We start from the raw sequence: 27,942 nt of genomic DNA on the forward strand, positions 1-27,942 counted from the left end.
CAACGGCATTGTTGAATAGAAAAAAAGAACCATACTTGATATGATGAGAAGTATGTTAAAAACCGAATGTATGCCAATTTTTTTAATGGAGAAGCTATCTCATGCACTATTTATTTGTTGAATAGATCATCGACAAAGAGCGTCAACAATCTCACTCCTAAAGAGGTGTGAGGTGTTTATAAGCCAAGTGTAATGCATCTCAAAATGTTTGGCTCTATTGCTTACAAAAATGTACAATTGATTAAAAAAATTATATTAATGGTATTTTTGGTGCGGAAGATTCCATTTGACTTTGTGAAGTCACTACTCGAGGTTTTCCTTTAAAAAAAGTTACTATTTGATGTTTTAAAAAATAGAATGGAAAATGACCGTTGCAATATTTTTTTAGGTCTAGATGTATTAATGTATAATCTTATACATTTCTTTGACTTTTTGCATTTAAGGAATGTTGGTTGAATGACAATGGAGATACAAAAGTTATAAATATAACAACCAGATTACATTGTTTGATTTGTAAACTTTGCAATCAGGGAAAAAAAATTTAATGGACTTGCTTTCTGACACTTCATATTTTTGATTTGTTATATCTATAATATTAATATTGTAGCCTATGCTAAAAAAAATCTTACCTCCCTTTCACTATTTATCTTATAAATAATCTCAAAGACCCATATACCTCTTTCAATACCTAACTTATATTAATATTAATATCATGTTGAAATGAGTATAAACACTCATATACCATTTGATACATTTTTTATCTAATTTTACTCCAAAATGTCATATATATTGAAATGCATGCTATGAAAATAACTTCAAGTTGATCAAGATGCTCCTTATAATTACTCCTCTAAATTATTAAAATTTATTTATATTAGAAAAATATTTTGGGTAATTCTGATCATTATGTAATTTATGACAATATTATGAAATTAATATATTTTTCAATATTTATTAAAATCATTTGAATTTATATTTATATAATGTAAATAGTTCAAATTAATATATAATTTATGAATAAATTTTTTTATCGGTAATAAAATAAAGAATTAACAAAGTAAAATAGAGTATCAATCATAAAATAATTATTTTTTTGTTAATAATTTAAAATATTAAATCAAAATGCTAAAAGAATGAACCCAAAAATTTTATTCTTGTGCACTCTGATAGCCTGAATTCAGGCTATACTCTTTTCATCACTTTTTTAGTTGTAACAAAGCAAAGAACCAAAAAATAAAATCAAATTCAAGTGCTAAAAGAATGAAAATAAAAAAAAATTCTTCTCTCATCTTTCATAGACCAATCATTATTCTCTACTTATATTTTACATATTAATATCTACAATAAAAAACAACACAAAGAATATGAACAATAAGATGAAGATGGTGAAATAATAGGTGAAAATTATCATTTCCCTTACTTCTTTTGAAATTCATAGGGTTTTTATACAATGATAATTATAAAAAGGGTGCGTAAAACTTTTGCATACAAAATGTTAGATTTGTATCATTTTAGGATTTCTTTTAAATAAATTAAAATTTGAATCGGGGTTATAATTAAATAAACCCTCCAACCAAAACCCAACCCAAGCTCAACCCAACCTAACCCAGACACAAACCATAACCCTAACCATAAATTTAATAAAAACTTTATTTAAAATTGATCAATTAAGAACATCATTGCTTAATTGTTCATGGTTATATTTTCTTTCAAATACATTAAAATTTGAATCATGAGTATAGATAAATAAGCCCCTAAACCCAAACCTGATCTAACCTAGGTGCAAACCCTAGCCTAACCATAACAATAACAAAAAATTTATTAACAATGATAAATTAAGAACATTATGATTTAATTTTTTATGAACTAGAAATATATTATAATAACATTATACTATAACATCATTACAATTTAATTAAGATTTTTCTAAAATATTAACTAAAAAATGAGAGATACCTAAAATATCCTAATTCAAGCGATTTTAAAATTATGGTGACTATAAATTAGAGTTAATATTAATGACAAATATAACTTAGAACTCTCATAATGTATTTTTAAACTTTTTGATAGCCTCATTCCTCTTTCACTACTTTGTCATCATTTTTTCAACTGTAACAAAAATAAATAATTAGAATAAAACAAAATAAAAAAACAAAATAATTCATTGGTAATTAAAAAGTCAAATTAGAATGTATAAATAATGAACCAATCAAAATTTTCTTACATGAAAAGAGTAAATTCGAGAGATTTTGGATGCTAAAAGACAAAAAAGAATTTGTTATAGGTAATTTAAAAAAATAAAATTAGAATATTGAAATATGAGTCTCAAAACTTTCTCCCCCAGATTTGACAAATGATGTCTTGTAAATTTATTAACAATTCTTTTTAATCTTTATTCAAATTTAGAGATTTCCCTAGATTTGTTTAAAATTTGAAAATTCAAAGGCTAAATATCAGAAACCCTTAGTAATTTTGGACGATTATTAATATAACCCCCTTGAGAGAGAGACAGAGAGAGAGGGAGGGAGAGAGAGAGAGTATTCTTTCTGTCTACTTATGTCGCTTCTCTCTCTATTCAAAAGTTGTTAAAAGGTCGTGAAATATCTTTGGCACATATGCACTTAAGTGAAGAGAAAGTACATATAAAACACATACAAATGAATTTCATAAGAGTGTGAATCTTTGATTATCTTTTGACAAGTACACTCTTATTATTTATTTATATTTTTGACAGATATGCACTTAAGTACATACAAAGAGAAGTACGTGCATTAGCCAAGTCAAAAATGCTCAAAAACACATGATGTATCCTAAAAGATCTATAAACTAAATATAAGACACCTCCATCACTATTCCACAACACATAACATGATAAATATGAAAAGTAGGAATGTCCAAGTATCCACAGAGGCCCACTCTTGGTAGGAATGGTCCCCTTAGATATCCAAATCTACTTTACAATTTTGGTTTAGTATTGTAAACGACATGACCTTGAGAGTTGCCTCATTTTACCACATAAAGTGCCACAAGATGGTTGAAAACTCTTTGTCTTGTTTGAATATGAATAACCAAGTCAAGTTTCATTTTTTACAAAATTTTGAGTTTAAACTTTTGAGCCTAAAGAAACTTTTCCACGATATTTTCTAAATCAAATATTTTGGACTTGAGCAATTCATTTCAGACATCATTGTAGTAGAATGAGTTTCAAAGTACTTTTGCTCATTAGACAATGTGCATGAAAAATGATTTAACTGAGCAAGCAAATCGTCATTTTTACATTTTAATATATATACATTCTCAGTTAATTCTTCATTCATATCTCTATATAAGGAACACTCTAAGAAGTTGAAAGAAGAGGTATTCAAACTTGCATTGTTAGGAGCATTTAATTCTAAATATATTTGTAACTTCTTTTGTAAATTTTTGTTATCCTTCTTTAGATTTCAATGCATCTTTTTTAAAGTATTATATTTACCAGCAAGTATCTAAAATTGACCCAACATTTTATCATACTTATATAAGTCATCATATGAAGAGTGTACCTCATTGTCAGAGTTTTTATGTTCAGAATCATCTGAATTAGCCTCTTTTCCATGAAACAAATGTGTGTCGTCCTTTTCTCATTATTGCTCAAGCTGCTCTCTAACCCCTCTTTGTCGATTGACATCTTTTGCCTTTCCCTTGAATCTTTTGCCCTTCCCTTATTGTCCTTTTTGTTCAGCAAACAATTCTTCCTTAACTGACTTTTTTTTTTGCACCGAAAATTATTAGTTCAGTATTAGAATCACTAGAATTAGATTAATTTACCTTGCTCGTTCTATTTTTCTTACAGGAATCTTTGACAATAATTTGATTTGAGGAAGGATTCAAAGCCTTTAATAATTTGATCTGTCGTTATCTTTCTCACTCGCAGAACTCAAGCTCAATCCTATGTTTGCCTTGGACTTTAAATTTGCTTTTTTCATTTTTAGGGTCATTGACTTATTTTTTAGGTTTTCCTCCAATTGCTCTTCTCTCTCCTTCAATATCACCGCATGTGTGATAAGATTTCCTATAAGATTATTAAGAGAGAGTTTAGGTAAAGTATGACATTGCTCAATAGTGGTTACATTAGCATCCCATTCTAGTAAAAGTGAACGGAGAACTTTGCGAAGGAGCTTGTCTTGGCTGTACTCCTTTCCCAATGGTTTTACTTTGTTCACAATATTCATGAGACTTGTAAACTTCTGCTATATCCTCTCCAGGACCTTCATCTTGAAATTTTCATATTTACACACAAGCCTTATGAGCTTAGCCTCCTTGACCTGTGAAGTACCCTCGTGTTTGACTTCTAAAGTATTCCAAATTTCCTGCATAGTCACACAGTCAGAAGCATGATAAAATTCATTAGAATTATTAAATTTAAAGAACAATACAAGGCATTCATAGTTTTAGCATTAAGAGAGTATAATTTCTTTTCAGTTGCAGTCTACTTGTCTCTAGGTTTAACTATAGTGACTACGACCACGTGTCAGTGGGTTCATAATAACCTGATTTTACCATGTTCCAAATGTCATAATCAGCAGACAATAAAAAAATATCTCATGCAAGCTTATGAAAAGTTCATGCCATCAAAATTTAGGGGTCAGTTAATGCCATTGGCCTTTAGAGAAAGCAGTCAAGAAACCTAAATTTGCCATCTATCAAGGTTGTGAAGCCTAATATATGGATATCAAGCTCTGATGCCACTTGTTAGATCTGAGATACAAGCCTCGAGGGGAGAAAGGCAAACAAGGTTGTCTACTACAATAAATGCAAAATATGCAGTGAAAATAAAAAGATAATAATCAAACAATAACAATGCAATAATCACAAGAATAATCACACTAGAAAACATGAGATTTTATAGCTGTTAGGATAATCCAATATCTACTCTTCCTTCTCATGAATGAGCTTCCTTGCAATGTGAAATTTCTCTTGAATCACAAACCCGATTCAGTAGGCTTGCAAGACTGAAAGCTTAATTTCTTTTAAACTAGTCGTAAAACCTAACTCTTCACATATGAATATTTCTAGCCCTAGATAGTGATCAATTCCTCAATTTGACCCCAATTTGAGTGCACCGAAAATCCTCAGCTTGGGTATGGCCATAAAAATAAGTTTAATACAATAAGATAAATATAAATAAAGTATAATACAAAAAGATCTTACAAACCTTCGATTGTGCAAACTATTCTTCGAAGTATATAAACAAAGATTGATGAAGAAAAACAATGGTGATGAAGTCCATTGGCAACTCTCTTTACTGAAAGATGATCCCAAGATGTTGCGCACGACGAGTAAGAGTTCAATGAGGCTCTCCAGGGGTCACAAATTATTTCTTGACCTCTCAAAATCAAAACTCTAGAACTCCTCTCTCTCTAGGTTTTATTTTCACAATTTGGTCAATAAAGAGATATCTCAAACATGATAGAGGTTGCAGATAATATAAACAATGAACGGCTATGATTAAATTATCAAAATTCGCTTCAGTCAAATTTACCATCGATGATGTCTCTTAACCATTGATGGTCTAGTGTCGAGAGACCATCAATGGTTGATGAGCACCATCGATGGTTTTGATGTCTCTAGACTTTTGCATCATTGATAGAGCATTGAACCATCAATAATCACCATCTATCATCCATGGTCAAACATCACCATCGATGGTTGTGATGCTGAAATAATCTTTTGAGCTGATTTCGCGTTGTTTCGCCTCGTACATCTCTCATGTCTGTATTTGCCTATACCAATGTTGGGGATGCACAACCCTCCTGATGCGATTTGGAAATAGAGATTTAGGAGAGAAGAGAGAATTCAATCAATCACAAATGCACAAGATTTACGTGGTTCGCTTCTCAATGTGAGAAACTACGTCCACGGCCGTCGCAGGAGAAAATTTCACTATTTTCGTCTCTTTTTACATCATGCCCTAATCAACCCTTTTATAGACTTAAGGGTTTTATAAATAGAAAAGGAAATAGGTCAAAAACTGTAACTGGGCCAAAACCCGACTCGCGGTCGACTGCCGCGCCACACGCGGTCGACCGCGACGAATCCTTCTCCTAATCAGAGTCTCTGGAGTTTTGGCGGTCGACCGCCGCGTCACCCGCGGTCGAGTGCGACGAAGCCTCCTGTTGATGGTAGCTCTTTGGACTTTTGGCGGTCGACCGTCGCGCCATGCGCGGGCGCTCCTCAGCAATGTGCCTGTCTGTGCACGTCAGCGGTCGATCGTCACGCCATGCGCGGTCGACCGCGACTCAGTCAAAATGCGCCCTTCGTCGTTTTGCTTGAACTTCGTCATCGTCGATCCTATTCCTCCTGTTCCACTTTGATCCTCTTCATTCTGAAGTATAGGACAGGTCTGATAGTTAGGCTTCACATATCCTAACAATCTACCATTTGGAGACTAACTATCAATCTCTTTCAGCTCTCTCTGCGGCGACGACCTCCATATTATCAAGTAATGAGGCCAACTGAAGTTGAACACAACTTCAGTTTCTCTGTAGTGACAACCTTGGTAAGCATATCGGTTGGGTTCTTGCTTCCTTGAATCTTCACAAGTTCTAACATGTCCTCGTTCAACGTTGATATTATGAAGTGGTAGCGGACCTGTATGTGTTTGGTCCTTGCATGAAAAGCGGGATTCTTCGCCAAATGAATTACGCTCTGGCTATCACAATGTAAGACACTCTTCTCACTCTTCTGTCCCAACTCCTCCAAGAAACCCTACAACCATATCATCTCCTTGCTTGACTCTGTCACAGTAACATATTCAACCTCTGTCATTGATAAAGCAACGATCTTTTGTAACTGAGAAACCCAACTAATAGCTGTAGAGCCCAAAGTGAATATGTATCCTATAGTGCTCCTTCTCTGGTCTATCTCACCAGCATTGTCTGCATCAACAAAACCCTACAGAACTAACTTGCCTCTCCTGAAGCATAAGCAGTCTTCTATTGTACCTCGCAGGTACCTCAGAATCCACTTTACTGCTTCCCAGTGCTGCTCTCCTGGATCTGACATAAATCTGCTCACAGCTCCCACTCCATGAGCAATGTCAGGTCTCGTGTATACCATGGTGTACATGAGGCTTCTAATGGCTGAAGCATATGGAACCTTAGCCATGTAGTCTTTCTCTTCATCAGTCTCGGGGCACTGCTCCTTAGTCAATTTGAAATGACTAGCTAGCGGTGTGCTAATGGCCTTAGCACCACTCATCTCGAATCTCTCAAGCACCCGTCTAATGTACTCGGCCTGAGATAGCCGCAGTGTTCCCAAGAGCTTGTCTCTACTGATCTTCATTCCCAATATCTGCTTCGCTGCGCCTAGATCCTTTATGTCGAACTCACTCGACTCTCTACTGATCTTCATTCCCAATATCTGCTTCGCTGCGCCTAGATCCTTTATGTCGAACTCACTCGACAGCTGCTTCTTCAGCTTCTTGATCTCTCTCATGTCTGAACTGGCTACTAGCATGTCGTCGACATATAAAAGCAGAATGATATAACTATTGTCAAACTCCTTGCAAAGCAACAGTGATCAGCATTGCACCTGGAGTAACCGTTCATGTGCATGAATCCATCGAACTTTTTGTACCATTGCCTTGGAGCTTGTTTCAGGCCGTACAAGCTCTTCTTCAATCTGCATACCATCTTCTCTTTTCCCTTCTGAGTAAACTCCTCTGGCTGCTGCATATATATCTCTTCCTCTAGATCACCGTGGAGGAAAGCTGTCTTTATATCTAGCTGCTCGAGATGTAGATCTTCAGCTGCAACAATACTCAGGACTGCTCTGATGGTAGTCAGTTTGACTACAGGAGAGAAGATCTCTGTGTAATTAACTCCTTCTCTCTGCTGAAATCCTTTAACCACCAATCTGGCCTTGTATCTCTTGGAACCATCATGTTCCTCTTTGATTCTGTACACCCATTTGTTGCTCAAGGCATTTTTCCCCGTTGGTAGCTTCGCAAGTTCCCATGTCTTGTTGGTGTTCAAGGATTTTATTTCATCTTTCATGGCGAGCTCCCACTTGCTCGCATCATCCACTCGAAGTGCCTCATCATAATTTTCTGGCTCTCCATCGTCACTCAATAATAGGTAGTTGAGATGGGCTCTGGGCTGTAGTGATGGATACTTTGGATTAGGCTTGTGGACTCTAGCTGACCGCCTCAACTCTCTGACGGGTGAAATAGGCTCTCCATCTTCATCTGCCCCCTCTGAAGTAGTCTCATCCATCAACTATTCTTCTTCATCAGAACTAGCTTCGGGATTGCCTCCATCTGAGGCATCATCTGACTCGAAGTATGTGGGATCACTCTGCACCGAACTAGTAGACTGAACGGCATCACGGTCTTTGTAGAGGACTGTTTCATTAAAGACTACATCCCTGCTTCTGATGATTTTCTTGTTCTGCTCATCCCAGAATTTGTAGCCAAACTCATCACCATCATAGCCAACAAAGAGACATTTCAAAGACTTAGGATCAAGTTTGTTTCTTGCATGATCACTCAGATGAACGTATGAAACACATCCAAATACTCTCAGGTGAGAAAGATTTACCTGCTTTCCACTCCATACTTCTTCGGGTATTTTGTGCTCCAAAGGCACTGATGGTCCCCGGTTGATCAACTAGGCAGCTGTGTTAACTGCTTCTGCCCAGAATTACTTTGGAAAACCTCCTTGTAACCACATACTTCTGTCTCTCTCAGTCAACGTTCTGTTCATTCGTTCTGCTATGCCATTCTGCTGGGGTGTACCTGGCACTGTCCTCTCTAATCTAATGCCGCTGTCATAACAGAACCTCTTGAACTCTGAGTCTTCATACTCGCTGCCGTTGTCAGAACGAAGCTTCTTGATCTTCAAACCGGTCTCGTTCTCTACAATAGCTTTCCATCTCTTGAAGACTTCAAACACTTCTGATTTGTATTTCATGAAATAGACCCAAGTCTTCCTCGAGTGATCATCTATGAAGATCACAAAATATAACCTTCCGCCGGTGGATGGTACTGATGCTGGACCCCACACATCTGCGTGAACTAACTCTAGCTTCTCTTCTTTAGGAGTTCTGCCAACCCTTTTGAAGCTTATTCTCTTTTGTTTCCCAAGAATGCAACTTTCACATAAGTCAATATCAGTCGATCTCAAACCTGGTAACTTCCCATTCGACTGCATAACCTTTAGGCCTTTGCTACTCATGTGACCTAGCCTCTGGTGCCACAAATTTGGGTCTTCCTTACTTTCAGCCACTGTAATGAAACCACGTGCATCTATCGTCATGTAGAGGGACCCTGTCTTCGTACCACGGGCAACAACCATGGACCTCTTTGTAACCTTCCACGTATCACATGCGAATGTTGATACATATCCCTCTTTCACCAATTGTCCTATGGAAATCAGATTTTTCCTCAAGCTAGGAACATGTCTCATATCACTCAGCTTCCATATAGACCCATTGAGCTTAATCTGCACGACCCCTTTGCCAACAATATCACAAGGCTGATCGTCACCAAGGTAGACTTTTCCTAGGTTTCCTGAAATGTAGTTCTCAAATAAATCTCTATTTGAGGTAGCATGAAATGAAGCTCCTGAATCCAGTACCCACGATTTAGTCTTGCTCTCCAACGAACAGATTAGGGCATCATCTGATTCTCCTGAGACCACGTTCGCTTCAGTCTTGTTCTCCTTGTCCTTCTTAGGTTCTCGGCATTGATTCTCATAGTGGCCAAACTTTCCACAATTCCAGCAATCGATCTCCTTCTTGCTCTTGCAATTTCTGGACTTTGACCTCCCGTTCCTCGAGTTAGGTCTTCCTCGGCTATTCCCTCTATTTCTGTTTCTGTTTCTTCCTCTGCTCTCAAGATTCAACGCCAACCCTAAATTAGAAATCCCTTCCTCTTATCTTCTAATCTCCTCAGTCATAATCATGTCCACCACCTCTGAAAACTTTAGTTTTGATTTGCCACATGATCCGCTAATCGAGATAATGGTACCCTTCCAACTGTCGGGTAATTGACCAAGTATCAAGAGGGCTTGGATTTCATCGTCAAACTGAATATTGACCGAGTTTAGTTAATCTGTGATCTCGTTAAACTCGTTCAGGTGTTCCTTGAATTTCTAGCTCTCGGACATCCTCAAATTAAACAGCTTTTTAATGAGATGTACCTTATTCGCCGCAGAGGGCTGCTCATACATACTGGACAACGCCGCCATGAGATCCGCCATCGTATTCTGATTCTTGATGTTGAATGCTACTGATTTAGACAAGGTCAACCTGATCGCTCCAAGGGCCTTTTGATCCAATAGCTTCCAATCCGCATCCTTCATATCCGTCGCATTCTCTCCCAATGGTAGGTATAAATCCTTCTGATAGAGGTAGTCTTCCATCTGCATCTTTCAGAACCCGAAGTTTGTTCCATCAAACTTCTCAATCTTGGATGTTTCCTTCTCAGATCCCATGTCTCTGACCTCAAATCGCTCGTGCCGAACCTGGTCGCTCTGATACCACTTGTTGGGGATGCACAACCCCCCTGATACGATTTGGAAATAGAAATTTAGGAGAGAAGAGAGAATTCAATCAATCACAAACACACAAGATTTACGTGGTTCGCTTCTCAATGTGAGAAAGTACGTCCACGGCCGTCGCAGGAGAAAATTTCACTATTTTCGTCTCTTTTTACATCATGCTCTAATCAACCCTTTTATAGACTTAAGGGTTTTACAAATAGAAAAAGAAACAGGTCAAAAACTATAACTGGGCCAAAACCCGACTCGCGGTCGACCGCCGCGCCACGTTCTCCTAATCAGAGTCTCTGGAGTTTTGGCAACGAAACCTCCTGGTGATGGTAGGTCGTTTTGCTTGAACTTCGTCGTCGTCGATCCTGTTCCTCCTGTTCCACTTTGTTCCTCTTCATTCTGAAGTGTAGGGCATGTTTGATAGTTAGGCTTCACATATCTTAACAACCAAGTCATCTCAAATCAATATTAGTCCCAAGTGAGAGTTTATTATTACTCAAACAAGAGATATTGCAAGGACAACGTGCAAACAATATTTGCTACTAAGCAGCCAGGTTCATTTATTTCCTTAAAAATAATTGAAGAATCTTTCTTCTTTCCTTTCATTTCTTAGACACCCTTTTTAATTGTTTCTCTTTATTTGGTCTCTCTGCAGTAAGCTGTATCAGGCCTCCCCTATTCTTCATAAAGCCCATTAATGCCATCAAATTTCTGATTGATTAACTTTCGTCATATTTTCCCTTTCATATGACAGATTGAGTAGAATGGCAGCAGAGAAAATGGCTCTAAGGAAGCATCGAGGCTTCTAGTGATTCTAAGGGAAAGAGGCAAGCTAAGCACTCTATCCATTTTACAAGCTGCTTCGGTCGCATACTCGACGTATATGCTTTCTTGATGATCGCGGCACCAATTGCGCGGGTGCGAACGGGTGGCGATGCCTCTCATGACTGTGATCTTGGGGAGTATGGTTCAGTCTTTTGGAGGAGCTAGTGACATCCAGGGAGTTCTTCATAGAGTTACCAAGGTATGTATTTTTGTGAAAACTAAAAAATTAAAAAAAGAATAATTCTAGCTTGTCTTTTAATTGGATTAATTGCTGATGATTCTCAATTTCGTTAGTTTCACGTTAAGTTTAGGCTTCGTAAACTGATTTACTTATTACTAATTTAGTGGGAAAACTAATTATAGTTGAGAATCCATGAAGTCTATATGCAAAAATAGACGTATCGGGGGTCTACCCGCAATTAACCCCTTTATAATTTTGCAAATGAATTTAAGTTTCTTTGGCGTAGCAAATGAGCTTTGAGCAAGTATAATTGCGGTGATAATACTTTATCAGACTAATAAAGTAGATAAATAATAGGGAATTAACCCTTTCCCTTTGTATATATGTCTTCAATTAGTGAACCATGAAAAATATAACATCTAATTTTGTCTAATGACATCATTAACCATTTCTGTTCATGTTATCAGGTATGCCTCCAGTTCGTCTACTTAGCTGTCGGAGCTGGGGTAGCTTCATTCTTTCGTAAGTTGTTCGCTCCAGCTACATATACTAATTTGCAAAAATCCAAATTGCTCATTAGGCCCTTATATCTTCAATTATTCCATATTAGTCCCTCAGATATTGGAAATTGCTCTTTAGTCCCTCAAATCTTAGGGTCTTACGACTTAGTCCCACATCGACCAAAATACCCTCCTTCTTTCTTCTCCAATCTAGAATGCTTATAAGCACAGCATCTGCTACAACCTCACTGCCCGTCCTACCTCCAACCAACTGCCCTCATTGCTATTCGATCTCTTCCTCATACTCTTTACTTATCAGAACCAACACCAATTCCCTACTATTTTTGAACCCATGACGCGATCTTTGATTGAGATGAGATGACTAAACTAGTTGTGCTTTGATTGTGGTTTGCCTATTGGATAACCATCTCCCTACACTGCCTATCACAATCCAATATAGCAGAGAAGAGGAGAGTTTTCTTGAATCTTAAGCAAAGGGTGGAGAGGAGGTTGGGGATGTAGGAGGCTGGCAATGACTAATGAGCAATTTCCAAGATTTGAGGCTAATATAGAACTATTGAAGATTAAGGGACTAATATCTAAATAACACCTCTTTATCAAAATAGGGTTAATTTCACATATACCCCTTGGGCTTTTGGGGTATTGCGCATGACTGATATAAACTTTTGTTCTTGTTTTTAATTTGTTGGCAGAGGTGTCTTGTTGGATGGCAACTGGGGAAAGACAAGCTGCAAGAATAAGGAATTTGTACTTGAAAACCATACTACGTCAAGAAGTTGCTTTCTTTGATAAGGAAACAAACACTGGAGAAGTTGTTGAGAGGATGTCTGGTGACACTGTTCTCATTCAAGATGCGATGGGAGAGAAGGTATTCGTCTCGATCATCTTCAGGAATTTCAGCTAAATTTTTGACCATTTTGATAGTATTTCGCAACAATTAATTGAAAGCCCCTAAGCGACTCAAAATTCATTAATCAAGCTGGTGACGGAGTAGTTGACGTCATTTGGATAAAATAGAGGAGTGCATTAATATGGCATTTTAGCCACAATTAGCTTCGGCCTTGTTTTTTTTTTCTATTATTGTTATTATTATTATTATTTTGTGGCTTCCTCTCCTTTGTACTTTGGGTTTTTTTGGTCAATGAAATTTTTTTTTATTCATTACCAAGGTAGTGAGTTTTGTGTACATCAAATTCTCACTGAAATTGTACTTTGGGTTTGTTGGGTTAAACTCTTATTACTGAAACAACATAGGTATTTCTCACCGTTTCACCACCACCACCACCACTACTACTACTACTAACAGTCGGTTCCCAAATAAATAAATTCAAGTTCTTTTCCTAGTACTAGTAGTTTAGCTCGTTTTAAGCACGGTCATACCTCACTGATTTAATATCTCTATTGTACTTTAAGGTTGTGTCTGACAAACTACACAAAACTGGGCTAGGATTAGTCCTAGCCTAGATTTGTACTAAACCATATTTTTTGGACCAGCCCCCTAGTCCAAAAGAAAACTAATTTAGAGGCTAGATTTTGGCCAATGAAAATACGGTGAGATCTAGCCCTCTTGTTTGCCAAACGAAAAATCTTTTAAAACTGGGTTCAGCTTTGAACCTGGCCTAGTTTTGATAGATTGACAAACACACCCTAAGTGTTTCAAAGACACCTATACATCATTTATGAGCTGAGTTCACATCAAATTTTTTCCCATACGAGCCTACACTTTATGTAATATATTATCTTTTTTATATTTAAATTTTCTTACTAATATACATCCTATCACACTTTCATTATTAAATAGTAGATAGTTTCATATGCATGGACAAATGAGCTGTAGTGTATTAACTATTTTAATTTAATAATAAAAATAAATAACTATATACTAAATATAGTATAATCCTATTATATTTATTCCAATATATATTACATGATAAAATTGGCATTACACACACGATATTATAAAATAACAGTCATCTTGTATCAAGATAGAAATATAATATATAGAGTATTTGTTTAATAAATAAAAACAATTATTAATAAAATATAATGAATAGAAAAAATAAAAAGTTATAATGAATTAACAAATATTAAAATAACTTAAAATGTATTAAGAACTTTTTGTGGTAATTAAGAAAATCAAATTAGAATATTATGAGTTAAAGCTCATAAATTTCTCGTCACATTCTTTAACAGCTCCACCTCTTGGTTTACATTTTTGTTAACAAAGTGAAATTGAAAGAGATTCTCAATCCCATAGAAAATAAAAAGAATTTGTCATTATTAGTACTTTTAAAAAAATCAAATTAGAAAGAGTCAATCTCCAATCCTCTTGGTTTACATTTTTGTTAACAAAGTGAAATTGAAAGAGATTCTCAATCCCATAGAAAATAAAAAAGAATTTGTCATTATTAGTACTTTTAAAAAAATCAAATTAGAAAGAGTCAATCTCAAAAGCTTATTCACCCATTCATTAGTAATAAAAAAATAAAATTATTCTTTTGAAATAATGAATCTCAAAAGTTTATTCCCATATTCTTTGATAACACCAATCCTCTTTCACTATCTTTTTCTTATTTTTCTCACCTGTGATAAAAAAAGTAGAACATAGTAAATTGAGAGAGAGAGAGAGAGAGAGAGAGAGAGGTAGGTTTCCAATCTTAAAAAAATAAGAAAAATAAATTAGAATGCTAAAATAAGAAATGTAAATTATTTCTTCTTACATTCATTGGTAATTCATAAAAATTTTCTCTAAAATAATAAACCACAAACTTTTCTTCTAATGTTATTTTATAGCCACAACCCTCTTTTTCTTTTTTTTTAATCTTTTTTTTCCTATATATGCAACAAAACAAAAATTAGGGGAAAAAGAAGATAATATGTAAAAAATCTATGAAAATGGAAAAGTTAAAATATTTTTGTTTTATCTCATTTATTTGAATAATAAAACATTCAAATTTCAAAATCCTTCATTAATATTGTTTAGAAACTCAGATTCTGAAATTAAAGAAATTGACAACTATAACGCTATATTTGTGGTATTAGAAACATTTTTTATGATCTTTATTATCTTCTATCCTCTTGCTCTAATTTATTTGTTATTTATTCATACATAAGGAAACAAAGTATTGGAGCAAATTAAAACAGAGTTAGATTCTCAATCATAAATTCATAAATTAAATACTTTTTCATTAGTAATTAAAATACATATTAGATATGACATTATACCTTTTTAGAAATTGATAAGGGCATTTATCATACAATTGAATACCTACATTACATGAAAAATACAAACATAGTGATATAAGGAGATTGATACATAAAACATAATTAAAATTTAAATATGAAATAAATAAATCTAACAGCCAAACTTAACGCTAAGGAGATTTATACATAAAACATAATTAAAATTTAAATATGAAATAAATAAATCTAAAAACCAAACTTAACGCAAACCAAAACCCGAAGTCTGACCCTAATTATAAAACCTGCACCCAATCCAATGTCAAACCCTGACCCTAACCATAAAACCTACACCTAATCCAACGCCAAACCTTGAACTTAACCATAATACTAACACAATATTTTTTAAAAATTAGTAAAATAAGAACATTACAATACAATTATACATGAATAAGAAAATAAAATACATGGTGGTTTAAGATGATTGACAAATAAATATACAAAAAATTTAAACATCTTCTCAATCCTAAAAAATCAACAAGTAAAACAAAGTAATTAAAAAAATCTCATTAGAATGCTAAAAGAATTATTATCAAAATTTTCTTCTGACATTCTTTGATATCCTCAATCCTTTTTTTTTTAATCTTTCCCCATTTTCATCACTAATAAAACAAAGATTAGAATAAAGTAAAATAAGGATATTTTCAATTGAAAAAAAAAACAAAAAACAGATTTTTATTTAATATATTGTAATTTTACAAAGTAGAAATTACCTTAGGAAAGAAATGATCTTAGGGAAGATTAAGGTCCAGATAAATGCGCATAAACCTATCAAATATGCTATCAACCAATAAGATTTGGGTCTACGAAAGAATAAAGAAATAGAATATAAACTCTTATGATTTTATAAATAAAAATTAAAAATTTGGGCAATGGGGGATCAAGTTAAATTTTACATCTTTTTTTATTTCTTTCCTCATAAATTTTTTCTTTGAGTTTAAATATGTTTGAAGAACAACCACAAGATGATTATAACTGATATCTGCATAATAAATAGTATTTGCTAAAAACTCATATAATCTTATAAATATATTTACTAATCAATTGTATTGTACCTAATATAACGTTTCTCTCTTATTTTCAAAATTCAAATTTTTTTTCAAATGTTTATCTATAATTTAGGAAATAAAGATTTGTAAACAATTTTATATAGTAATAGTAACTATTCCAAATTTGATTTATTACATTATATATAGTTATTATTTAGGGTGATTTGATATCCAAATTGTAGAGAGAATTCAAATTAATTCTTTAATGAAATTTCTCCATATATGTTAATAAATATTAAATTATTCATAATTTAAAACTCTATAAATAAGTGATGGTACATGCAATTTTTTGGTATATTTAGATTTCAGTCAGCGATTAGATGAGGATGACACCTATTTGTGGTGTGTTTAGAAATTGCGTTCTCTAGTGCATTTAAGGTCATATGGTTTTGCTTTAGGGGGTGTTTGGTTCAATTTCTAGAAATTATAGGAAATGTTTTCCACCTAAAATATGATTTCCTTGTATTTCTTAAAAAAATTATAGGAAAAGTTTTGATATATTAAAAAGTACCAATTTTCTTGTTTTTTATACTTTGCTTGTTTGGTTCAAAACAAGAAAATATCTCATAACTTTATAGAAAATAACAATATTTGGTAGGTTTTTAATTAAATATGGTATGTGTCAGATTTCTGGTGATTTCCTCTCATTTTGAGAGGAAATTACTTTTTGTAAACTTTGGTAGGTTTTGATATTTTATAGAAAATATTTCTGTAAATTTTTTGTTGAACCAAACATAATTTACTGAAATCTCTGGAAAACTTTTAATTACAAATTTATCATTTTCAGATGTTTTGAGAAAAGTTTTCTCAAAAAGTGTGCTACCAAACAGCCCCTTAGAGTATACACTAATAACATTTTAATTTAGTGATAATAAAAATAAATTATCATAAACTAATTATAGTTTAATCATATTATGTTTACTTCCAATAAATATATATTACATGATGAATTTGATTCATAATATATATTATATATATATATATATATATTAATGTATATATATATATAGCATTATATAAGAGAGAGAGGGAGAGAGGAGAGAGAGAGAGAGAGAGAGCAAAACTTCGTGTCAACTTAGCGGATAGTAAAAAGTTATCACCAACTTTTAGCCACTCATACATTTACCTAGGATCCTTGCATTGAATATGAAAGGTTTTATTTATATTTAATAACACTGACGCTGCTAGAAGGTTAGTGGAATCACTTAAGTTATAGGAGTCTTACTATATATATATTAATTTAATTTATATATATATATATATATATATATATATATATATTGTAGGCATCGAAAATTGCCTATAGGTCTCCACGAACAGCTCAGTGCTAAGAAACGATGATGAACGTCACTATCCGGTTCATAGAAGTTTGATTGATGTCAGTGAACGCTTGAAGTGAATCGATGAACTACGTAAACCAACGGAATTTCAGAATAACAAAGACACGAACTGGTCGGGAACCTCGTATCGTTCACAAACGGCGAAATACCCTTCGTGTCTCATTTGTTCAACTGATGATATAATCATTGGAGCTTATAGAACTCCTCGTCGGCTTTCCAACGCACTTTGAATCGTTCAAATCCGAATTCGGATGAAGGAGTTACGGCGAAAACGAACAAACAGGCATAACAGAGCGTCTCAGGTGAGACACCCAAGGGTGTCTCCAACCTCAGATCAGTCTGTTACGCGGTTTTAACCGCCCGGAACCCCCAAAAGCCTATAAATACAGCCCCAGGACCCTCATTTTTTGGGATCTGGATTTTTAGAGAATTGGCGAAGCCCTACCGGATTGAAGATTGATCGAGTTCATCAACACAAGAGAGAAAGCTTCTTCAGATCTGCACCGCCCGTATCCGATCCTTAGAATTATCCCGTTGCGATAATTCTAAGAAGAGCAATTATCTCGCCGTTGCCGAGATAAGCGCTTCTGCTTCTAGATTCTTTCACGAATCGACGGAGTTCTGGATCTGATCTGATTGTCAGGTAGTCCACGGATATCGGCGTCCCCGTCACCGGCTAAAGACCCACGCAAGCAAGAGACGACGAACGGATCTTGCGTTATTTTCGAAAAGTTGTAATCTTTCATTTTTTTATTGAATATTTTGAATTCTTTGTAAGCAATCCATATTATAATGAATTCTACAATGAAGGCAACTTTCACGGAAAAGCATATATAATATATATATATATATTATATATATTATATATATTATATATATTATATAATAATATAGTATATATAATATAATATATATATATATTAAGTACTAATTATACTATATTGATGAATTAATGGTATCCTTTATCATAGCGAGGGATTTCCCCTTTGCGTCCTCTAAAAATACATGATTGAGTCGACATTAGAGATGATCCGCTCGTTGACCTGATCTAATTATTCTAAACCCTAACACACAAAGTTGGTGAATCCATTGTCGTTGACTCTCATCGAACCATGTGAAAAAGTTCATTCATTCAAAAACCGTTAAATTGATAGAGTGGTGAAGGGTCCAAACGACGACGAGATTCACCCAAACTGGTGGTTAGGGTTTTAGAATATGTAGATCAAGTTCAACGAGCGGATCATCCATATCGCTCAATATGTGATTTTAGAGGCGTCAAGGAGAAATCTCCCTCCGTATGACAGGATACCCATTAATCTCATATATATATATATAACTATATAGATATATATATATTATATATATATATATATATAATATATATTATATTAATATATATATATATATATAATATATATTATATAATTATATATATATATATAATATGGGTATGTTTGGTACAAGCATAAATTTTGTTATTGATAGTGATGTGTCATATCCCCATCCACTCACCACTCATGTGAATTTGTTCTCAAATTTGAATGAATGGATGTGGATTTGACACCTCACTACCAAGCACAACTTTTTGTGCTTGGTACCAAGACGATACTCATATTCTCATATAATAGTATATATATTTATATATATATATATATAATATATATTATTATATATATATATTATATATATATATAATATATATATATATATATATATATATATTAATACATTACCTTGCTCGATAGTTTATTTTATCTAGTTTATTAGTATATTAAAAAATAAGTTAAAAAATTAATCAAATTATCATACTCTATCAACGATTTTCTTCTCTTTTTGTATACTTGAAGATGATGATTCAATGATCTCATACTCGAGATGTAGACTTTGAGACTTTGTATTTTTTGAATCCATGAGCATACTAATCTTTGTTTCTAAAGTGCTGCAAAAAGAAATATGAATTTAATATGCTTAACAGATATTGAGATAGAGGAATAAAATAAACAACCAATTTGTTTTAAATTTTTTGTCTTTAATACTGTGATATGTTCAAATTTGTTTTTATATTTTACCTGTTAATTGTCTTTTATATTTTCTAATTGTATTTTTTATTTAGTAAAAATTTTAAAAATGTAAATAGATAACATATAGAAATATACCAATTTAAAAATATATTTTCAGTTTTTAGGTAATATATTCTAAATTATCAAATACAAGGAAATATATTATCATAGCTGAGTTTGAAATTTTTTATTTTTGATACTGTGATATTGCTCAAATTTGGAATCTCCTATGTCTTACCTTTTAACTGAATTTTATATCTTCTAATTGTATTTTATTATTTAGTAAATCTTTTAAAATATAAACAAATAATATAAGGACAAATTTTCAAAATGAACCGATTTCGAATTTTAAATAGCAAAACCGACCTTATCGAAATTTAAATAGCAAAACCGACCCTTTTCAGAAGAAAAGGGTCGGTTTTGCTGCGCAAGATTTTTTACGACATACACGGGACTGCTAGTCCCGTGTATTTCGTGGCAATTTCGAATAACACGGGACTAGCAGTCCCGTGCGATCGGTGAAAGAGGTGGGGGTGAAACTGGTTTGGGTGAAAATGAGTGAGGTAAAGAGGAAGAAAGTCACGGGTTTCAATTTTTTACCCCCCGATCGCACGGGACTGCTAGTCCCGTGTTATTCGAAATTGCCACGAAATACACGGGACTAGCAGTCCCGTGTATGTCGTAAAAAATCTTCCGCAGCAAAACCGACCCTTTTCTTCTGAAAAGGGTCGGTTTTGCTATTTAAATTTCGATAAGGTCGGTTTTGCTATTTAAAATTCGAAATCGGTTCATTTTGAAAATTTGTCCATAATATAAAGAAGCTTATCAATTTATAAATATATTTTCAACTTTTATAAAATATATTCCAATTTATGTTTCCTCATATGGTAGACATTATAAATATGGATAGATGGATCTTGAATATTAGGAAATGTATTATAGAAATATCTTGAATAATTGCAAATAAATATATTTTGAAGTAGGTAATATATTAAAAGTATATTTCAATTAATACCAAATGTTAAATATTATTTTATTTGAAGGATAAAATTTAATATCTTGAATATAAATGAATAAATTTGAATAAGAAAATAAAATATGGATCAATAATGTAAGAAAATAAACAAATGAGGTTTGTATTATAATATGCTGATCATATCAACAAAAAATATTCATATGCAACTAAATATGCATTCATTGAGTAAAGAAATAAAATGAAAAACAATCCTTTTGGAGCTTCTAGATGAACATAGACGAAGTCCAATCGCTTTAACCTACCAAAAGAGTATATCATTAAATCTCATTAATGACTATAAGTGAAAAAAAACATAAAATGTCAAGGTTACCTCTGTGATATCAAGAATAAAATGGATGAGTTTTTTCAGATTACCCAAGAGAAGACTTAGAGGAGGAGTAATGTAGCCGACACCAGCACAATCACCAACAATAATCGCTAAAATTTCTAGGATCTTTTACATAGAAATTGTCAATTAAAAAATCAAAAATTACCAAACGTATCATTTTCCTTTGTTTTTTTTAAATTTCAAATAACCTATGAATTTTGGTAACTGAAAATTTAGGAAGGTACTGATTCGCATAAGAATCACACATGATAAGGTAAAATCCCTAAATTTATTCAAAACTTACACCTCAATAAAAATCTGCTCTATTTAGTATTAGATTAATGGTTAGGATTTACACTTGATAAAAATTAATGGCTGATTAAAAAGTCTACGTGTCAAAAAAATTAGACGGGCTAAAATGCTAACATGTCAAGCCTTGGTGTTTTTGAGGTCATTTGGTTTTTCTTTGATGTATACCCCTAACATAAGATTGTTACAGGTTGGCAAGTTCTTGCAGCTGTTATCTTCTTTCTTCGGGGGATTTATAGTTGCATTCATTCAAGGATGGCTTCTCACCCTTGTGATGCTGACCGTAATTCCTCTCCTTGTGATAGCCGGGGCTGCCATGTCCACCATGATATCAAAAATGGCATCGAAGGGCCAAGCAGCTTATGCGGAGGCTGCAGTTGTGGTGGAGCAAACAATTGGTTCTATCAGAACAGTGAGCAGCAATATTTCAGCTCAAATTTTAGAGAACACCCTTTAATTTTGGACGATTATCAGATAGTAGTCATCCATAACTTCCAAAATAATTTACGACGGAATTGCTTTCTTGTTAAGGTTGCTTCTTTCACCGGAGAAAAACAAGCAGTCGACAGGTACGAGAAATCTCTCAAGCGGGCTTATGCTGCTAGCGTCCAAGAGGGTGTAGCTTCAGGATTGGGCCTTGGTACCGTGATGCTTGTTATGTTTTGTGGGTACGGTTTGGGGATTTGGTACGGCTCCCAGTTGATACTGAAGAAAGGATACACGGGTGCTGATGTAATCAACGTGATACTGGCGGTACTGACCGGTTCCTTGTAAGTGGCTGCTTCATCATTTTATTATAGTTGTTGTTCTTCACAATTTTAGAGTTTTGATATAATGGTTAGACCACTTAATTTAAAATGGTATCAGAGTAACTCAAGTTCATATCCTATCGGTCACGAATTTAAAGGGGTTTTTTTTTAAAAATTGACACTGCTGCGTGATCCAGGTTTCGGCGGGCGCTCAGCAAGCGGGGGCGTGTTAGAATATTAAAATATAAGACTCAACCCTCACATTAACTTTAAAGTTTTGATCTAATGGTTAGATGACATTTGGGTCATATTTCTGCGGTTCTTTGGGCCGGGCTTCTCCATGCGTAACAGCATCTTTTTAAAAAAAAATATAGGACTCAACCCTCAATCCCATATTTCTGCAGTTCTTTGGGCCAGGCTTCTCCATGCATAACAGCATTTGCAGCAGGGAAAGCTGCAGCGTACAAGATGTTCGAGACGATCAACAGAAGGCCAGAGATTGATGCCTCTGATCCCTCGGGAAAGAAGCTCGATGACATTCGCGGAGATATCGAGTTCAGAGATGTTTACTTCAGCTACCCAACCCGAAAAGATGAGCAAATCTTTAGTGGGTTGTCGCTGTCCATACGAAGTGGCTCCACAGTTGCTTTGGTTGGGGAGAGTGGAAGCGGGAAATCTACGGTAATTAGTCTTCTTGAGAGGTTTTATGACCCCGAGGCCGGCGAAGTTCTGATCGATGGTATAAATATTAAGGAGTTCCAGCTCAAATGGATTAGAGGAAAAATAGGTCTAGTGAGTCAGGAGCCCGTGCTATTTACCTCGAGCATTAGGGACAATATAGCCTATGGAAAGGATGGCGCCACAACTGAAGAGATCCGAGCTGCAACTGAGCTCGCTAATGCTGCAAAGTTCATCGATAAAATGCCTCAGGTTAGATGTACATATATTGGTAACTTGTTAATGAAATTATCACGATATTGACTAAATAAGTTGAATTGTTGCATCCAGGGGCTTGATACTATGGTTGGCGAGCACGGGACACAACTGTCGGGTGGTCAGAAACAGAGGATTGCAATTGCGAGAGCGATTCTGAAGGACCCTCGGATTCTGCTCCTTGATGAAGCCACCAGTGCCTTGGATGCAGAATCCGAAAGGATAGTGCAGGAGGCACTTGATAGGGTGATGGCAAACCGAACTACTGTTGTCGTTGCTCATCGGTTGAGTACTGTTAGGAACGCTGACACGATTGCGGTCGTGCATAGAGGTTCAATTGTTGAGCAAGGTACAATCCTGCAAGACACACTTTTACCTGGTTGGATGTGGAGATGCATATGTAAACACTGCAACCGGATTTATATTTAACCTATTTTGGTTTGCAACATTTTAATTGGGAAAGGTAAGTATACTTACAATTTTTGGACAAAAACTGTAGCAAATTTTACAGTCAATTTGGAGTGCGCATTCAATTAGAACAGGTCTATAGAAAGGGGCGATCTATATCATTCATGGATGGTTAGAGGGTTAGTTTGAGAATTCTAACTCTTCTATCTATGAAGCAAACCACTTCATTCCCATAAGGGTGGTTCTTAAAGGACACCTACCCATCAATTTGATATGAACGAACACTGCGTAGTGCAAAAATAGAAATTAAAAGTAAAATATAATTCCACCTCATCAAAAAATATTTTCTAATCTAAATAGGAAAATTATCTGCATCCGTTGGTTCGCTATATGGTAAATTTCATGGCTTATGCACAAATTATTTTTCAACTGAACACTGAATTTGCATTGAAATAACATTTCCCATCATGACACTGCGCATATCCAAACAATAGATTTGAAGTTAACTTCTTGTAACAAATGCTGCTAGAACAAATGCTAATATTTTTTTTCAGCGAATAAAACTGCCCCTAATACTTGCCATATTGTGCATTTTGATTAGGTTCGCATTCGGACCTGCTTAAAGACCACGATGGAGCTTACTGTCAACTCATAAGACTGCAAGAAATGAACAAGAACTCAAAAAATGTATCTCGATCTGACCACGACAAGCTCAATCTTTCATCCAGGCATATGTCTTTTAATCGTTCAATAACCCGCGAATCATCATCATCGTCTGTAGCTATAGGGAACAGCAGCCGTCACTCTTTCTCATTACCGCATGGTTTGCCCGTTGGCATTGATTTTCAAGATAATAATAGATCAGAGGCGGCAAGCACTGAATTCACTTCCAACGAACCAAAGCAAGTATCCCTCAAAAGCCTTGCCTACCTCAACAAACCTGAGATCCCCGTACTCACAATTGGCGCCATCTCTGCAATTGTTAATGGGACCGTGTTCCCTGTGTATGGAATTCTACTGTCTAGCGCGATAACCTCATTTTACGAGCCTCCTGCAAAGATGAAGAAGGATTCCAGGTTTTGGTCAATGTTGTTTTGTGTGTTCGGTGTGATTTCGCTTCTTGCTCTTCCAGCTAGGCAATATTTCTTTGGTGTTGCTGGATCAAGGTTAATAAGAAGGATCAGGCTCATGACCTTTGAGAAGGTGGTCCGCATGGAGGTTGGTTGGTTCGATGAGCCTGAGAACTCGAGCGGAGCCATTGGAGCCAGGCTATCGGCAGAGGTGGTTCACATGGAGGTTGGATGGTTTGATGAGCCTGAAAACTCGAGTGGAGCAGTTGGAGCTAGACTATCAGCAGATGCAGCAACTGTTAGGGGTCTCGTGGGCGACGCGCTAGCGTTAATTGTTGAGAATATCACTACTTTGATTGCCAGTTTGGCGATAGCTTTTGCTGCAAACTGGCAACTATCTCTAATTATGTTGGCGCTCTTGCCTTTCATAGGTCTTAATGGATATGTCCAGATGAAGTTCATGAAAGGATTTGGCGCCGATGCGAAGGTTTGGCTTCACAACTCTGTGAAAAATCAATTGATCATAATGGGCACAAGCCGAGTCCATCAGAATATAAAATTATCAACCCTCTCCACAACTCCAAAGTTTTGTGGAGGTAAATAAGCATTTTTAATTGCCAGTACTATTGTGGAGTCAAATTCATTGTGTTATTACTACTACTACTATTGTTAACTCTCTTTTTTCTTTATGGAGGTAATTAAGGAATTGGATGAGAGATAGATACATTCTTTAGTATCAAATTAGAGATATAAGATTGCTAAAACAAGTTAAAGCTCCTACAACCAAGAAGCAATCTCTAAAAGTTGGCGATGTTAAACTTTGAAACGTCGAGGATATATTTGACTCTCTAATTTGGTGCTCTCAGATGATGTATGAGGAAGCGAGTCAGGTCGCGAACGACGCAGTGGGGAGTATAAGAACAGTTGCTTCGTTCTCGGCCGAAGATAAGGTGATGGAACTGTACCAGAAGAAATGTGAAGGACCTACCAGGAAAGGAATTAGGCAAGGGGTGATCAGTGGAGTGGGATTTGGAGCCTCCTTCTTCGTGCTTTTTTGTGTTTATGCATCTTGTTTCTACGCTGGAGCCCGCCTTGTACGGGACGGAAAGACTACATTCCGTCAGGTCTTCAGAGTAAGTCTCATCTCTACTTCTATAAAGTTTCTATTAGAAGACACGATAGTTAGAGTATAAAACTATAACCCTTAATTTTCTCACTGTAGAAGCTTGATGTCAGAGTAACTCAGGTTCGAATCTTGCTATCCACAAATTTATAAATAGATTTAAGAAAAAAAAAACTGATTGTGCGACTCCAAGTTTCTGCGTACCCCCCAAAGAGCCCTGAACATGTAGAGGCATATTAGACTTGAAAATTATGACCCTTATCCTCACCACAACTTCACAGTAGTGGCAGGGGCTTTGACGAGATATATGACATCTTTTTTTAGAGTTGCATTCACAGTTCCAGGTACAAAACTAAAAAGAAATATTGAATGCTCAAATGTAATTGGTAAAAGTTTCAGACATCATCAATACTTTTAAGAACCATGAATATTACCACCTCTATGATGAAAGCTCATAACTTTTATGTAAACTATTTGAACATTGTTGATTTCAAATAAGGATAAAATTGAATTGCAGGTTATATTTGCTCTCTCTATGGCAGCCATTGGGATTTCGAACTCAGGCAACCTGGTTCCAGATTCTAGCAAAGCGAAATCTGCTACAGCTTCTGTGTTTGCACTTCTTGATCGCAAGTCGAAGATAGACTCTGGTGATGATTCCGGTATGAAATTAGAAACTCTAAAGGGAACCATTGAGTTTCAGCATGTCAGTTTCAAATATCCAACAAGGCCAGATGTTCAGATTTTCCAAGACTTATCCTTGTCAATTCATTCTGGAAAGGTAAATATACTAAACACTTTGGAAATGCCTTACTTAAAAGTATGTGTTTATGTAAAAGGCTCGGTGTATTGTTGGAGTATATATTTTAGGATTAATTGCGGATAGACCACCTGCGGAATCTTTTTTTTCTTCTTCTTTGAGTAATGAGGAGCCGCTTGGCTAGAGCACTCGAGTCCCATGGAGCAACCTCAAGAGCCCCAAGGGTCTACCCACAATTAACCGTGTATCCACAGTAAGGAAATTAGTTCTAGTGTATTAGGAAAGGGAAAAAAAACTAGTAAAACCAAGAGAGAAGCAAATGTTTTTCATGTATCGAGACTGATAAAACATACTCAATTGACTAAACTCTTATAGTTGCATTGATAGACCTTCATCATATAAACCCGAACGACCACCATGTGAACTAATGATCATCCATCGTTAAATTCAGACAAAGCTTCTTCCTCCATTTACAGACTGTTGCGTTAGTTGGAGAGAGTGGGAGCGGGAAATCAACAGCGATAGCATTGTTGCAGAGATTTTATGACCCCTACTCAGGACATATATTGATAGATGGAATCGAGATCCAAAAGTTCCAGCTCAAGTGGCTAAGGCAACAGATGGGCCTGGTGAGTCAAGAACCATCCTTGTTCAACGACACTATTCGAGCCAACATTGCCTACGGGAAAGAGGGAGGAGCTACGGAGGCTGAGATCGTCGCTGCTGCTGAGTCTGCAAATGCACACAAGTTCTTATGCAGTCTGCATCAGGTTGGTTCTGTACCTAGCTAGAACAGTCAGGAGTCCTCTTCTTCCTAAACCCTCACGAAACTTTCGTAGGACTTTTCATAGATAGCCTACAATCAACCCCAAGAGAAATTTGTTTGGGTAAGTCTCAAAAGACCCCCGACTAAGTTTGGCCGATTTTGAGATAACCCTCTAAACTTTAGAGAGGACCACTTAACCCCATTAAGTTTGGGTTGTTTACCAAAACCCCTCCAACATTAACACTCCTAACGATATTAGATGAACCGGTGAATAAGGGGCCAAAATAACCTTTTCAAGATTAACACTCTGGTTACTAAATTAAATCCAGCTAATTAATTAATCTAAAGGGGTTTTGCGAAAATTACAGGGCTACGACACAATGGTCGGAGAGCGGGGTACCCAGCTATCCGGTGGTCAAAAGCAACGGGTGGCCATTGCGCGTGCAATCGTGAAGGATCCCAAAATCCTGCTCCTGGATGAGGCGACAAGCGCGCTCGATGCTGAGTCTGAGCGCGTAGTTCAGGATGCACTGGATCGAGTCATGGTAAACAGGACCACGGTAGTAATCGCCCATCGGCTGGCTACAATCAGAATTGCGACATAATAGCCGTTGTTAAAAACGGTACGATCGTAGAGAAAGGAACGCACGAGACACTGATGAAGATCGAGGGCGGGGCTTATGCCTCCTTAGTAGCACTTCATTCAACTTCTGCTTCATAGTTGCATCATTAT

The 27,942-nt window shown here is 35.4% G+C and overlaps 1 pseudogene; it reads left to right on the forward strand.

Annotated features, from left to right (window-relative positions):
• Window positions 11,485–27,930, forward strand: LOC109825595 (annotated as a pseudogene).

Source organism: Asparagus officinalis, chromosome 10, assembly GCF_001876935.1.
Source record: "Asparagus officinalis chromosome 10, Aspof.V1, whole genome shotgun sequence".
NCBI classification, from domain to species: Eukaryota; Viridiplantae; Streptophyta; class Magnoliopsida; order Asparagales; family Asparagaceae; genus Asparagus; species Asparagus officinalis.